A 12,653-nucleotide genomic window follows, 5' to 3' on the forward strand; every position below is an offset into this window, starting at 1 on the left:
TGTAGGCATGTATCATCCAGTCAAGGTGACGTCATCTGACTCCAATTATTCTTGTGGTGGCCTAATGGCGACATTACAAAAAATCTTGTTAAATACAGAATAACCCCTAGTCATTAGGGACAACTATCCTGGCACAACTAGCCTGTTGTGCCAGTTATGCACTAAGAAGAAATGTAACAATGTCCCACATCACTCTCCAGAAGCCATTGCAATGATCATGGACAACCTCTACGTTGACGACCGTTTAGTCTTTGTGCATTGAATATTTAAGCTAAGGCATTATGCAAAGAGTTGATGAACTTGTGTAAAAGAGGTGGTTTTAAGCTAAATGGATCGGCAATGACAAATCAGTATTAAACTCCATTCTGAGGAAGAAAGAGCCATAGAAGTTAAAGACGTAGATCTACATGTCTTGAAAGAGCATCAGGAGTGGCCTGGAAAGTTGAAGAGGATGCATTCGATTTTCAAGTGACACCAAAGAACAAAGCACCCACCAACAGGGTTTGATTAGCTTTGTGTGCGATCCATTAGGATTTTTCACCCAAATGATGTAACTGGTAAACCCCTTTTGCAAGAGTTGTGCACGATGAAGATTGGATCGGATTATAAGATTCCTGTCGGCTTCCATCAGCTCTGACTGAAATGGGAGATGGTTTAAAGCAAATGGAAAATATCATCAAGCCAAAAAACTTTGGAAAAATGAATGAAGCCCAACTCCATACATTTTGAGATGCATGTGACAAAGGCTATGGAATGGTAACTTACCTGTTGCTGACAAGTGTCAAAGGTCAGAAACATGTCACATTCCTCATAAGAAAGGCACGATTTTCACCTTTAAAACAAATAACGATCCCCAGAATGGAACTGTACGCTGCAGTGTTAGCAGTATATACTGGCAAAAATGTTTAGAACCAAACCAAATCAATGATAAAATACATGAGAAATGACTCCAAAGGATTTAAAACGATTGTGGCAAATAGAGTTGGTTTCTAAGGATAAAGCTGAGCAGGGCCTGTAGGAATGTGTGTCAAAACATACAAGCACAAGAGAAGGATTCAGATAAACATTAATAGAATGTGAAATGACAAAATTGAAAGAATCTCCCTTTAATAAAACCGTGGAGGGCGGGAGTCGATGAACCCGATTGAAAAGTAACCGCCCGCACAGTATGCCCTGAAATAAAAGCGAACCGCAGTCGGAAATTTTTAAAGGGACAAAAATGACTGTTAAATGATAAAACAAGAGTAAAATGCAAGGTGTTAACAGTAATAAATGCTTCATTACTACTGACTCTTAAAAAACATGAACTGTGAAGGGTACTTACTACATGTAATTAAAGTTGCTGGGGTGGGGCAGCATGTGAAAGTCTCAGTGTTAGACATGTGTGTGTGTTCATGTCATTAAACCAAATTCTCCTGAACCCCACCCTGTGCTTACAAAGACCCCCTGTCCACACTCTGCACATGTGGGTTTGTTCACTTAAAGCTGCAGTAGTACTTTTACTCTGGTAGATTCTATCATGAGATAAGGCCTACCCTCATGAATGGAAATGGGTTAGACAATGAAATCCTCAGTACGTCTAATATCATGATAGCCGGTCAACTACCACCTTACTACCTGAGTCCTTTGTGACACTCCATCACAATGTATAAAGGAGAATATAGAAGGTGAAATAATCGATCAGTGGAAACCGGATATAGTGATCACTGTTTCTATGGATCAAAAAGCTTTGGACAGAATCGTTCCTATACAATGCTGCTGAAGTAATTTGGTTATAGTGATCAAGTAGTCTGCTTACAATGATCATTTTGGGGTGAGCATTGGAGTCAGTGCACAATGTGATATTGCCCTTATATTAAAAACGCCTTTACTTTTTCCATTCCATTCCATTGTAGGGCAAATGCAACCAAACCGACTGAAAATATTTAGAACATAGCCATTGATGCGTTGGACCGCATCTCAGTGGGTTCTGGGGGCACATCAAACTTAAAAAGTTGAATACTCTCTTAGTGGGTGTATCTTAGAGTCTCCCTGTTCAAAAAGTCTGCTCCATAAAGAAAAGATCTTCCCAATTTGGTTTTGATAATAATTTAATTTAATAGTCTTTATTGGGCAATTTCACATTGGATTCAACTGACAAGAATGGATGGTGTGACAGGTCCGGGTTGAAAATTTGGGTCAAAGCTTGAAAGCCGAAGATTGGGGGCTGTTTGAGCTTCACAATAATGAATTTGGAATGTCCAGCTACCTCATATGACTGCAATATTTTACATTCGACAAACTGTTGGCTATTTAATATTTGAAAAATATGGGTGACTTAATTAAAATGGACTGTGTGGACAGGTTTGTTATTCTGCTAGTCTTAGCTGCTTTTCCTCCATCACGCGACCCCTCCTAGTCTGACTAAAGCTCATTAAGTTGATGACAAGATTTACTCTCTACTACAAACCTCTTCTTCAGTCATTCCAGCTGGAAGCCTTACTGCTGACCTTTTCAACTCTTTATCACTTTAACCTTTTGCTGGGAAAACTCAATGACCGGACCGGTGAAGCAGTTTATTGTGCAGCTTTAGCAAAGTGAGCAGGAGCCGTGCATGTGGCTTGTTTGGCTTCACAGCCCAGAAACAGAACCATGGGCTCCACTGTAAAAAGGGACAATTCACAGAAAGTTACAGAATCACAGCGTAAAATTTTGTTTTTTATCAGTAACCATTAAATCAATGAAATTATCACACTTATTTAGGATGATTGTTCTTCATGACATTTCGAGCAACACTTGCTGATCTCTGGTAGAGAAGCTCTGCTGTGAAAACAGTGCAGGATAATGCATGCGTGGTAGTCAGTCTACATATCGGGACGTTTTTGTTCAGACTCAGTTTGATGGACGCCATCTGCTGGGAGAGCTTCTGCTAACAAGCTCATTTGCAGTGTTGGGCCACTAACACGATGCCAGCAAAGCAACCCTAACACAGAAAACCAGATTGCTAACTGCATCACTGTATTTCAGTTAGCAGTGCCTTTTGACTTTATGATGCTTTATTCACAATTGCACATACTGACTTGATTATAACTCTACAAGAATGTGTCAACAAATCAACATAATGCAATACCAAGGCATCCCTAATGCTAAAATACATCTTCTACATGGCTAAGGCATAGGAGCAAGTTGTCCACAAAGCCATCCTTGGCCAAGACACCCAAATTGCCCCTGAAATACTGTATGGAGTGCAGAACTATACAATTATGAAAACATTGAGCCAACAGATATTGAAAACTCTCTGTATAGCTGAGTTCTGATCTCTGGTTCATTACTACACCTGACTCTGTGCAGTCATTTAATCCAAAATATAAAAATATCGATCAGCATAGCATTCAGATCAGATCATGTGTTTTGTCTATGAGATGATATTAGTACATGTCATGGTGGAAGGTAATTCGTGCTTGCCATTGGAAGACTGTGGGTAGTGTTACAAAACCAGCCACATGGTATGAGTTACATCAAAGTAGCCATTAAATTTATACATAAAGCTAAACAGCCCAGACACAATGAACACTCAGTAAAGGGTGCACATAGCACAAATGCCACGTCTGCAACCATATCGCACACACACACCTCTGTCCTCGAACCTCCAACTCCTACATTCAACCAACACTTATGAAGACACTGAATTTGAAAACCAAGGTTAACGAAAAACGTTTTAACTGCATGTTCATTTGAAAATACTGACAAAGTCTCCAGGAAAATTGAGAGATTAATCATGTAATTGGTAATTTCGAACCAATGTAGTGTTCCGTCTTTTATAATTTGTTTCAGTGATGTCCTCAGTAACCCTGAGAGGCTGTTAGCTCTACAACTAAACTGTTTGACTTTTGGCTCCGTGCCTCCACACTCTTGATCAAACTGTCACTGTAATGGTCTACCCCCAAAACAACAGATGTTCTGGATATAGACACAGTAAAAAGGGCGGGGGTAGGTTTAATGGGATATTCCATTTTAATCAGATGATGTGATGCCAAGAGAGAGATAAGAGGATCGATGGGGAGAAGGAATTGATGAATGTAGGGGGAATGTGATAATGAGTGTAATTAATTCTTGGGTGAGTGTGTTGTGAAATATTCTCCACAGCATGTGGTTTGTCTGAGAGGAGACCAACCCAACACCCGGGAACTGATCCTAATTAGGTGTTTGACTGACAGCACAGACGTCAACAGAAGAAGAGCTTCCTCTGGGACACGTCCCATTCAGCTGTCAGTTTCTTACAGCCGTGTTTTTACAAATGTCACATGTGAGGTATGTGAAATGAATGGGACATGTGTATATAGGTGGTCGGAAAACAACAGGAAGGTATATTGAAGTTTAGCATCTGATTTAATTTGCATATCATCAACATGGTCAGCAGTTGGCGCCGCAGTAGCTCTGGAAGTCTTTCCATTTTGAAACTTGATTTATCTTGACGTTGTTTCCCATTGCTGGTTTGGAACTTATGATTAAAACATAATGCAATAAAGTTCAATATACAAACTAAGCGACTAAACACTGAGGTGCTTAGGTGAGTCATGTGACTGGTCACTTTCAGGACACAGACAGAAACATCAGGTGATGGTGGAGCGATGCGGAGACTAGAACATTCCATACATTAAAACATGAAAGAAACTGAATGTTTCCATCATTCTCTCCACAACTGTGTCCCAATTCAGAGGGCGCCTCTGTAAAAGGATGCTTTAGAAGACGGATCAGGCAACAGCGATTGACTAGACCAGTCCCCGGGCTACAAAGGATCTAACAGGTGAAATATTCTTAGGCCATCCTACTCCAGGATTCATCACAAAACGTTTTTCAAAAGAAAATGACAAGAAGTGGCGAAATCAAAATGTCAGAATTCAATTGTAAGTATGAGGTCAGTGGCGTTTCTACATTAGGGCCACTTGGGTCACTGCCCACAAGATCCAGATGGCGCTGTTGTACAGAAAGCTCAATAAATCTGTACTTTGTGGAAAAATATTTTTTTATTTTATTTTATATGCAAAGTAGCGTGAATGTGTGTGTGAATAAAATTGATTCACAAGCATTATAATCTTGTTTTGGAGTAATTTGATGAATTTGTATTTCTGTCTGTGTGCTTGCACAGAGAAAGTGGTAAGTTAGGGTAAACTGGGGCTGGTGATCTCACAATTCCTAAGATCTTGGATTCGGCCCTGCTTGTTATATCAGTGTGGATTCGATTTTAGGTTGCAGTTATTCAGATAATAATGAGTAATCCAACAAAATGAAATGTGTCAGAAAAACTGCATGCATTTCGTTGTGTATTGCATGATCTTTGGTTGCTAAGTGTAGTGTAGCCTGTCTTTTTTCATAAGGTTCATTGCTTCAAACATCAGCTTCAAACATAATGTTCAATAGAGCTGACAGCACACGGGATGCATCTTGACGCACAACCAAATCCAGCCTGTCATTATATATTGAGCAACCGGGGCTGTGTACGTCCATTGTTTTAGACCTTGCCCTAAATGGGTGTGATGCATCTGTTGAGATGTGTCACAAAACAACAACCCAAGACCGCATAACTACTTCAAGTCCCGCGGATTCCCACTGCAGTGATGCAGGCAAATTGCCAAACCCTGTGACACAGGCACGAAAGGATCATCTGAGTCTCATCCTTCACGTGTAAGTGCAGATATAAACATTCAGATACACACCTGCAAATCTGACAGGAGTTTCCCGCACACACATTTTCAAGCGTCTTGGCGGAGGGCAGTGCGCAGCCTCCTCTCATCCCTGTGCGTAAAAACACAAAGACGCAGGGAGGCGTGCGTCTGGTCGCAGCTCTGTGCCACACTCCGCTAGCTCTCAGAGGAGTTGGATCTGGTTTGATCTGCCAACAGACGGAAACATCCACACCGCCTGCTTCGTCCTACCTTGAAGTGCGTAATCGTTTTGCGCTTCAGACCGCACCGCTGGAGAGTTTAGACTTTCACCGCAGCGCATCGCAGCACTGAGAAAGGTAAAGTAGGATTTTTATGTTATTTACAAGGAGAGACATTTCAGTAAAGAATGCTTGTCAACAAATTATTGTCCGTCACTTGTTGGGCGACTGTTGCTTGCTAAACAGAGTTGACTGGTGACATATTTACAGACTGGTGAATGATTTTAGTCACAGCGGAGAACCACAGTTGAGATATGTGCCATGAAACACAGATAAGTGCATGGCCAGAGCAAAACCAGGGGTACTGCGGTTAAAGGTGAGCAGTTTGTAACTAACTTAAAATCACAGTCTGAAGTAGTTGGAAGAGTAATACATCATTTTATAAAACTTCAGATAAATGTACAAGACAAAACAAAGTCCATAGAGCAGCTTTGCTACATACTTTAGAAATAAATATAAATACCCCCAAATAAATATAAATAACCCCAAAATAAAGCATTTACTTTGTCACTGATTAAAAATAGTCAACAATATTTGTTGATAGCCTGTGAAGTTGATGGTTTAAATCATGGATTTAACACTCAGCTTGTTCTGTTTACATAAGTGGAGCAGTTTTTTGGAAACTACAGATTGTATCTGAGATAGAGTTGAAGTCTCAAAACAGACCTGGCTGATGCCCCTTTGATCCAAACTTTTTTGTTCTCAAATTGTTGCAAAAAAAGTAATGTTATCATGCTGTGTAGTAATTGGTTTTGGTGGAGTTGATACACACGTGTTCATATGTATTTCCACCACCATATAAAATTTGTTGGAAAGGGAAGATTTGGTGGTTTTGAGGTCCTCTTAATAGGTGACTCCCTTTTGCCATTTTTCTCACCTGTTCTGGTTGAAAATTTGTTTGAATGATTGTTGCAAGTTTGATGATGTTGATTGCAGTGAATGCTCACAATGTTTGAGTACTTTACTTAACATTAATCAAGTATTTGTATTTTCTACTTTGATTTTACAGCATGTGATGGGTTAAAAACACATGGAATCCAATTTATAAAGTAGTAACACTTGGCTCCAGCTGTATAGTTACAACAAGTTGAGTGTTGCATAAGATGTTTATAGACTATAGGCAACAAACTGTCAGTGTCCTTTTATGACAACAGCTGCAGTTATGATAATGACTTCATAGTTTATGCCAGTTTCCAAAGAGTTAATGAACCCATCTCCTCAAATGTGAGGACAAACTGAAAATAAATATACATTCTAGATTGACTATGAAAACTACCATTACTTCCGGTTGTACACATATATCACAAGCAATACACGTAATACTTTCACTGAAATGTACCTCGCAGAGTCTTTGACCACTGGTTGAACTTTAGGGATATGTGTTTTACAAGTGGTTGCCTGTTTGCTTGTGTCGTACGTCAACATGTGCAAGCCCAGTAATAAACAAAGCAAGGCAATTGAAGAAAAAGGGACAATGCACATTTTTAAACCAATTTATTGGAGATTCTCTATCAGAGACGCTAAAGCATCAAACGTTCATACCTTAACTCATCAAGACATGTCTCCAGAGGTGGAAGGCAATGGAAATGTTAACTCTGATTTTACTTCTATTCCTATCTTGTATCCCTCATATATAATTTGCTGGTATTGTCAATGTCTAGTTTCCCCTGAAGCATTTGCATTTCTTGTTGTGTACAAGCTCTTTGCAAGACTTTGCAGACGATCATATTTTTGAGAATAAACATAATTGGGGTCTACCATATTGTGCAGTTGAGCCCAAGAGATTTGGAGTCTAGAAAATCTGGGCTGTGAGCGACACTCAGCCCAACAACCCCTCTCTGTGTGTGCTGGCTTAGACTTTGCGGCTCCACCCTGACCCCCACCCATTTCCCCCGCACCCACCCACCCAGCACACACACACACAGACACACACACACATACTGGTTTCCATGGTTTGCGGGGCGTGCACTTTTTATCATAACCTGTGGGGACCACCCTTTCTAGAGGTTGTGGAAGTATGAAAAAAATCAGGGACACTAAGAAAAAATCAGTTAGTACATACACACCTTAAAATATCTAAATTCATGAAGTAGTGTTTTGACTGTGCAAAATGGGGACCTTAGAAAAAACGGGTAGGTATGGCTGATGGGGACCTCATTTACATATCATTTGCATGACTCACACAACTTGTTATAAGACTAATGGGGACCATACTTCAAAAAGCATTTTTATATACATTATTACTGATACCGTAAGTCCTTCCATTATTACATTTGTTAGAGCTGTTTGTTTAAAACTAATAAAGTCTAGCCAAAAAGAACAAAAGTTGTTGATAGAAAATGTAGAGATATAACATGATACCTGTAAATGGTGATAGGGATGCAAAGCATTACTTTGTACAGAAAATCTTGCTGTTCATGAACTCCGCCTTACAATGAAGCAGAATTTGATAGGACTATTAGTGTAATGTGGTTGAAGTGAATATAAACTTATCAAACAGTGAAGGGATATCTATATCCCTACAAAGAATAATTCTTATTCAGTCAAATTTGTAAGATATTTTTAATTTCAGACAACCACATAGCAACCGCTTACTGGTGGTAATCTTCCCATTATTTACTTAATTTCCTCTTGTTGGCTGTAATGCGGTTATATATGTAGAATTTCACATTCTGCCAGCTCCGGTCCTTAAGAGCTTCTGGATCAGCCCTTAAACACTTCTCACAGTCAAACTTTGCTGGAGCAATACAAGATGTGATGAATCGATTCATGTGCCTTTCCACTGCCTTCACGTCTGTCTCCTTCCAGGGTGTTTTCTTCTTTTGGGCAGTTGTACCTTTAAGTGGTCGGAAAAACACATTTGTAAATACAAGGACTCCAAAGTGTGTAAGAGTTATAATCCAAAGTTACAAGTTCTATAAAGTATAAACTAACTTCTACAGTATAAGAAAACTAAAATATACAATTACTCTGCCAAGAAAACACTGATATGTGCATTCTGACTGAAATTGTCAGTGGGAAAGAGGATTTTGATGCCATTTTCTTATAAGCTGAACATGCTGTGTTATATTAACAAATAAACTGTTCATTCTGATCAATGACATGGACTCACATTCACTGACATAAATTTCTCAAAATTGTCATGAAGAAAAAAACTGTATTTATAAAATGTTGGATCTGTTGGATAAATAAATACAATGTACTGATTCACTCATTAATCTAACTAACTATGGAATTGTGAGGACGTAGGACAGGTGTTTGGTATAGGGACTAGTTGTTGTTTGTATGTTTATACTATTAAAACTGTAACTGTTATGAGTCCTACTTTAAGCACCTAATATACTCTAGAATCAGCCAAACAACCCTTTATCTGATTATTGCAGGCATGAATATACAGATAAAACTACATTAAATGGGGGCAGCAACAGTTATGCGGCAAAGGTCTGAAATGACAAAGTATTGGTGGCAACATCTTAAGTTGGCAACACTGACAACAGTCTCTGATCTGGCCTTTTTTTTATGACTGCTATCTAACGATGTCCTTTATAGTCTGACTTGACCGGGGTTCTTCTACTGCTCTGGGGGCTTCAGGTGTAATGTTTTGACCATCCAAAATCATGTTGTCTGGTGTTGTATAATCGCAGACAGTGGGGCCCATTGAGCTATCAGGATCATTAAGAGGCAGAAAAGTGTTCTTAAAGTTTAGTTGAACTGAAGCATCACTGTCACTGTCACTTTCGGAGATGGTATCTGGTACGTGATCATCTGCACTCTCTGATGACGAATCAAATAGTTCAGAATCTTCCAGATCTGTGTCTTTCATCTAAAAAAGATTAATGAAAAGATTATAAATATGTAGAGCTGCAACAGGTAGATGAGAAATTATTCTTTGTGCTGTTTTGCAAGTTTTGTGTCATAATTTGATTATTTTAGCAGTTTATATTATAATAAGCAGAATATTTTGACTGTTCTGAAAAAAAAAAGACTATATCGAATTGCAGCAACTTGAAAAATTGAAGTGCAACTGAAAGTTATTGTAGGCCGTCTTAATTTTGGTACAAAAGTCTCAGTTTCATTTTTTGAAGTCTGTAATCTGAAAATAAAGGCACATATGCAAGAAATAATTTAGTAAAAGTGCATATAAGAATTTTTGAGATCAAAGTTGTGTCTGCTCTGCTAAACTAATTCTGAATTCACAATCTAGAAAAAACATGTTTCACACATTTTAGACAACATTAGAGTTCATCGTGGGGACCAGTTTTATCTAACTTTTCAAAAACAGTTACTACTTGCACACTGTCAGAACGTGTGTTGTGGGGACCACGTGAATACAAAATGTAGAGTGATAATTTATCAAGAAAAAAAATACTGTGAAGTTTGAAATCGACCATGAATATACCTCTACCACTAACCTTCAAGATGCCATACTTGAAATGTCATTGTATACCAATTTACATAACTTCTGACCAGTAAAGCTATTTCTCATTCACACAACTTAACACATGCTTTGTGGGGACATTTTACACGCAACATTATAGTTCATTGTGGGGACCAGTTTTATCTAACTTTTCAAAAACAGTTACTACTTGCACACTGTCAGAAGGTGTGTTGTGGGGACCACGTGAATACAAAATGTAGTGTGATAATTTATCAAGAAAGAAAATACTGTGAAGTTTGAAATCGACCATGAATATACCTCTACCACTAACCTTCAAGATGCCATACTTGAAATGTCATTGTATAACCAATTTACATAACTTCTGACCTGTAAAGCTATTTCTCATTCACACAACTTAACACATGCTTTGTGGGGACATTTTACACATAACATTATAGTTCATTGTGGGGACCAGTTTTATCTAACTTTTCAAAAACAGTAACTACTTGCACACTGTCAGAAGGTGTGTTGTGGGGACCACGTGAATACAAAATGTAGTGTGATAATTTATCAAGAAAGAAAACACTCTGAAGTTTGAAATCGACCATGAATATACCTCTACCACTAACCTTCAAGATGCCATACTTGAAATGTCATTGTATAACCAATTTACATAACTTCTGACCAGTAAAGCTATTTCTCATTCACACAACTTAACACATGCTTTGTGGGGACATTTTACACACAACATTATAGTTCATTGTGGGGACCAGTTTTATCTAACTTTTCAAAAACAGTTTCTTCTTCTAACCAGCGAAGCTCTTTCTCATTCACACAACTTAACACATGCTTTGTGGGGACATTTTACACACAACATTATAGTTCATTGTGGGGACCAGTTGTATCTAACTTTTCAAAAACAGTTACTACTTGCACACTGTCAGAAGGTGTGTTGTGGGGACCACGTGAATACAAAATGTAGTGTGATAATTTATCAAGAAAGAAAATACTGTGAAGTTTGAAATCGACCATGAATATACCTCTACCACTAACCTTCAAGATGCCATACTTGAAATGTCATTGTATAACCAATTTACATAACTTCTGACCAGTAAAGCTATTTCTCATTCACACAACTTAACACATGCTTTGTGGGGACATTTTACACACAACATTATAGTTCATTGTGGGGACCAGTTTTATCTAACTTGTCAAAAACAGTTTCTTCTTCTAACCAGCGAAGCTCTTTCTCGTTCACACAACTTAACACATGCTTTGTGGGGACATTTTACACACAACATTAGAGTTCATCGTGGGGACCAGTTTTATCTAACTTTGCAAAAACAGTTACTACTTGCACACTGTCAGAACGTGTGTTGTGAGGACCACGTGAATACAAAATGTAGAGTGAGAATTTATCAAGAAAGAAAATACTGTGAAGTTTGAAATCGACCATGAATATACCTCTACCACTAACCTTCAAGATGCCATACTTGAAATGTCATTGTTTACCAATTTACATAACTTCTGACCATTAAAGCTATTTCTCATTCACACAACTTAACACATGCTTTGTGGGGACATTTTACACACAACATTATAGTTCATTGTGGGGACCAGTTTTATCTAACTTTTCAAAAACAGTTTCTTCTTCTAACCAGCGAAGCTCTTTCTCGCTCACACAACTTAACACATGCTTTGTGGGGACATTTTACACACAACATTAGAGTTCATTGTGGGGACCTGTTTTATCTAACTTTTCAAAAACAGTTACTACTTGCACACTGTCAGAAGGTGTGTTGTGGGGACCACGTGAATACAAAATGTAGAGTGATAATTTATCAAGAAAGAAAATACTGTGAAGTTTGAAATCGACCATGAATATACCTCTACCACTAACCTTCAAGATGCCATACTTGAAATGTCATTGTATACCAATTTACATAACTTCTGACCAGTAAAGCTATTTCTCATTCACACAACTTAACGCATGCTTTGTGGGGACATTTTACACACAACATTATAGTTCATTATGGGGACCAGTTTTATCTAACTTTTCAAAAACAGTTTCTTCTTCTAACCAGCGAAGCTCTTTCTCGTTCACACAACTTAACACATGCTTTGTGGGGACATTTTACACACAACATTAGAGTTCATCGTGGGGACCAGTTTTATCTAACTTTGCAAAAACAGTTACTACTTGCACACTGTCAGAACGTGTGTTGTGGGGACCACGTGAATACAAAATGTAGAGTGAGAATTTATCAAGAAAGAAAATACTGTGAAGTTTGAAATCGACCATGAATATACCTCTACCACTAACCTTCAAGATGCCATACTTGAAATGTCATT

The 12,653-nt window shown here is 38.4% G+C and overlaps 1 protein-coding gene across 1 annotated transcript in view; it reads left to right on the top strand.

Annotated features, from left to right (window-relative positions):
* Positions 1–5,807: 5,807 nt before the first annotated feature.
* Positions 5,808–12,653, top strand: part of LOC133975557 (hyaluronan and proteoglycan link protein 1-like) — a 47,347-nt gene continuing 40,501 nt past the window's right edge. Inside the window, exon 1 of the mRNA XM_062413536.1 lies at positions 5,808–6,001. The gene's annotated coding sequence lies outside the window, so the exon portion shown is untranslated. The remainder of the gene's footprint in view (positions 6,002–12,653) is intronic.

The sequence above is a fragment of the Platichthys flesus genome, chromosome 19, assembly GCF_949316205.1.
Source record: "Platichthys flesus chromosome 19, fPlaFle2.1, whole genome shotgun sequence".
Taxonomy (NCBI): domain Eukaryota; kingdom Metazoa; phylum Chordata; class Actinopteri; order Pleuronectiformes; family Pleuronectidae; genus Platichthys; species Platichthys flesus.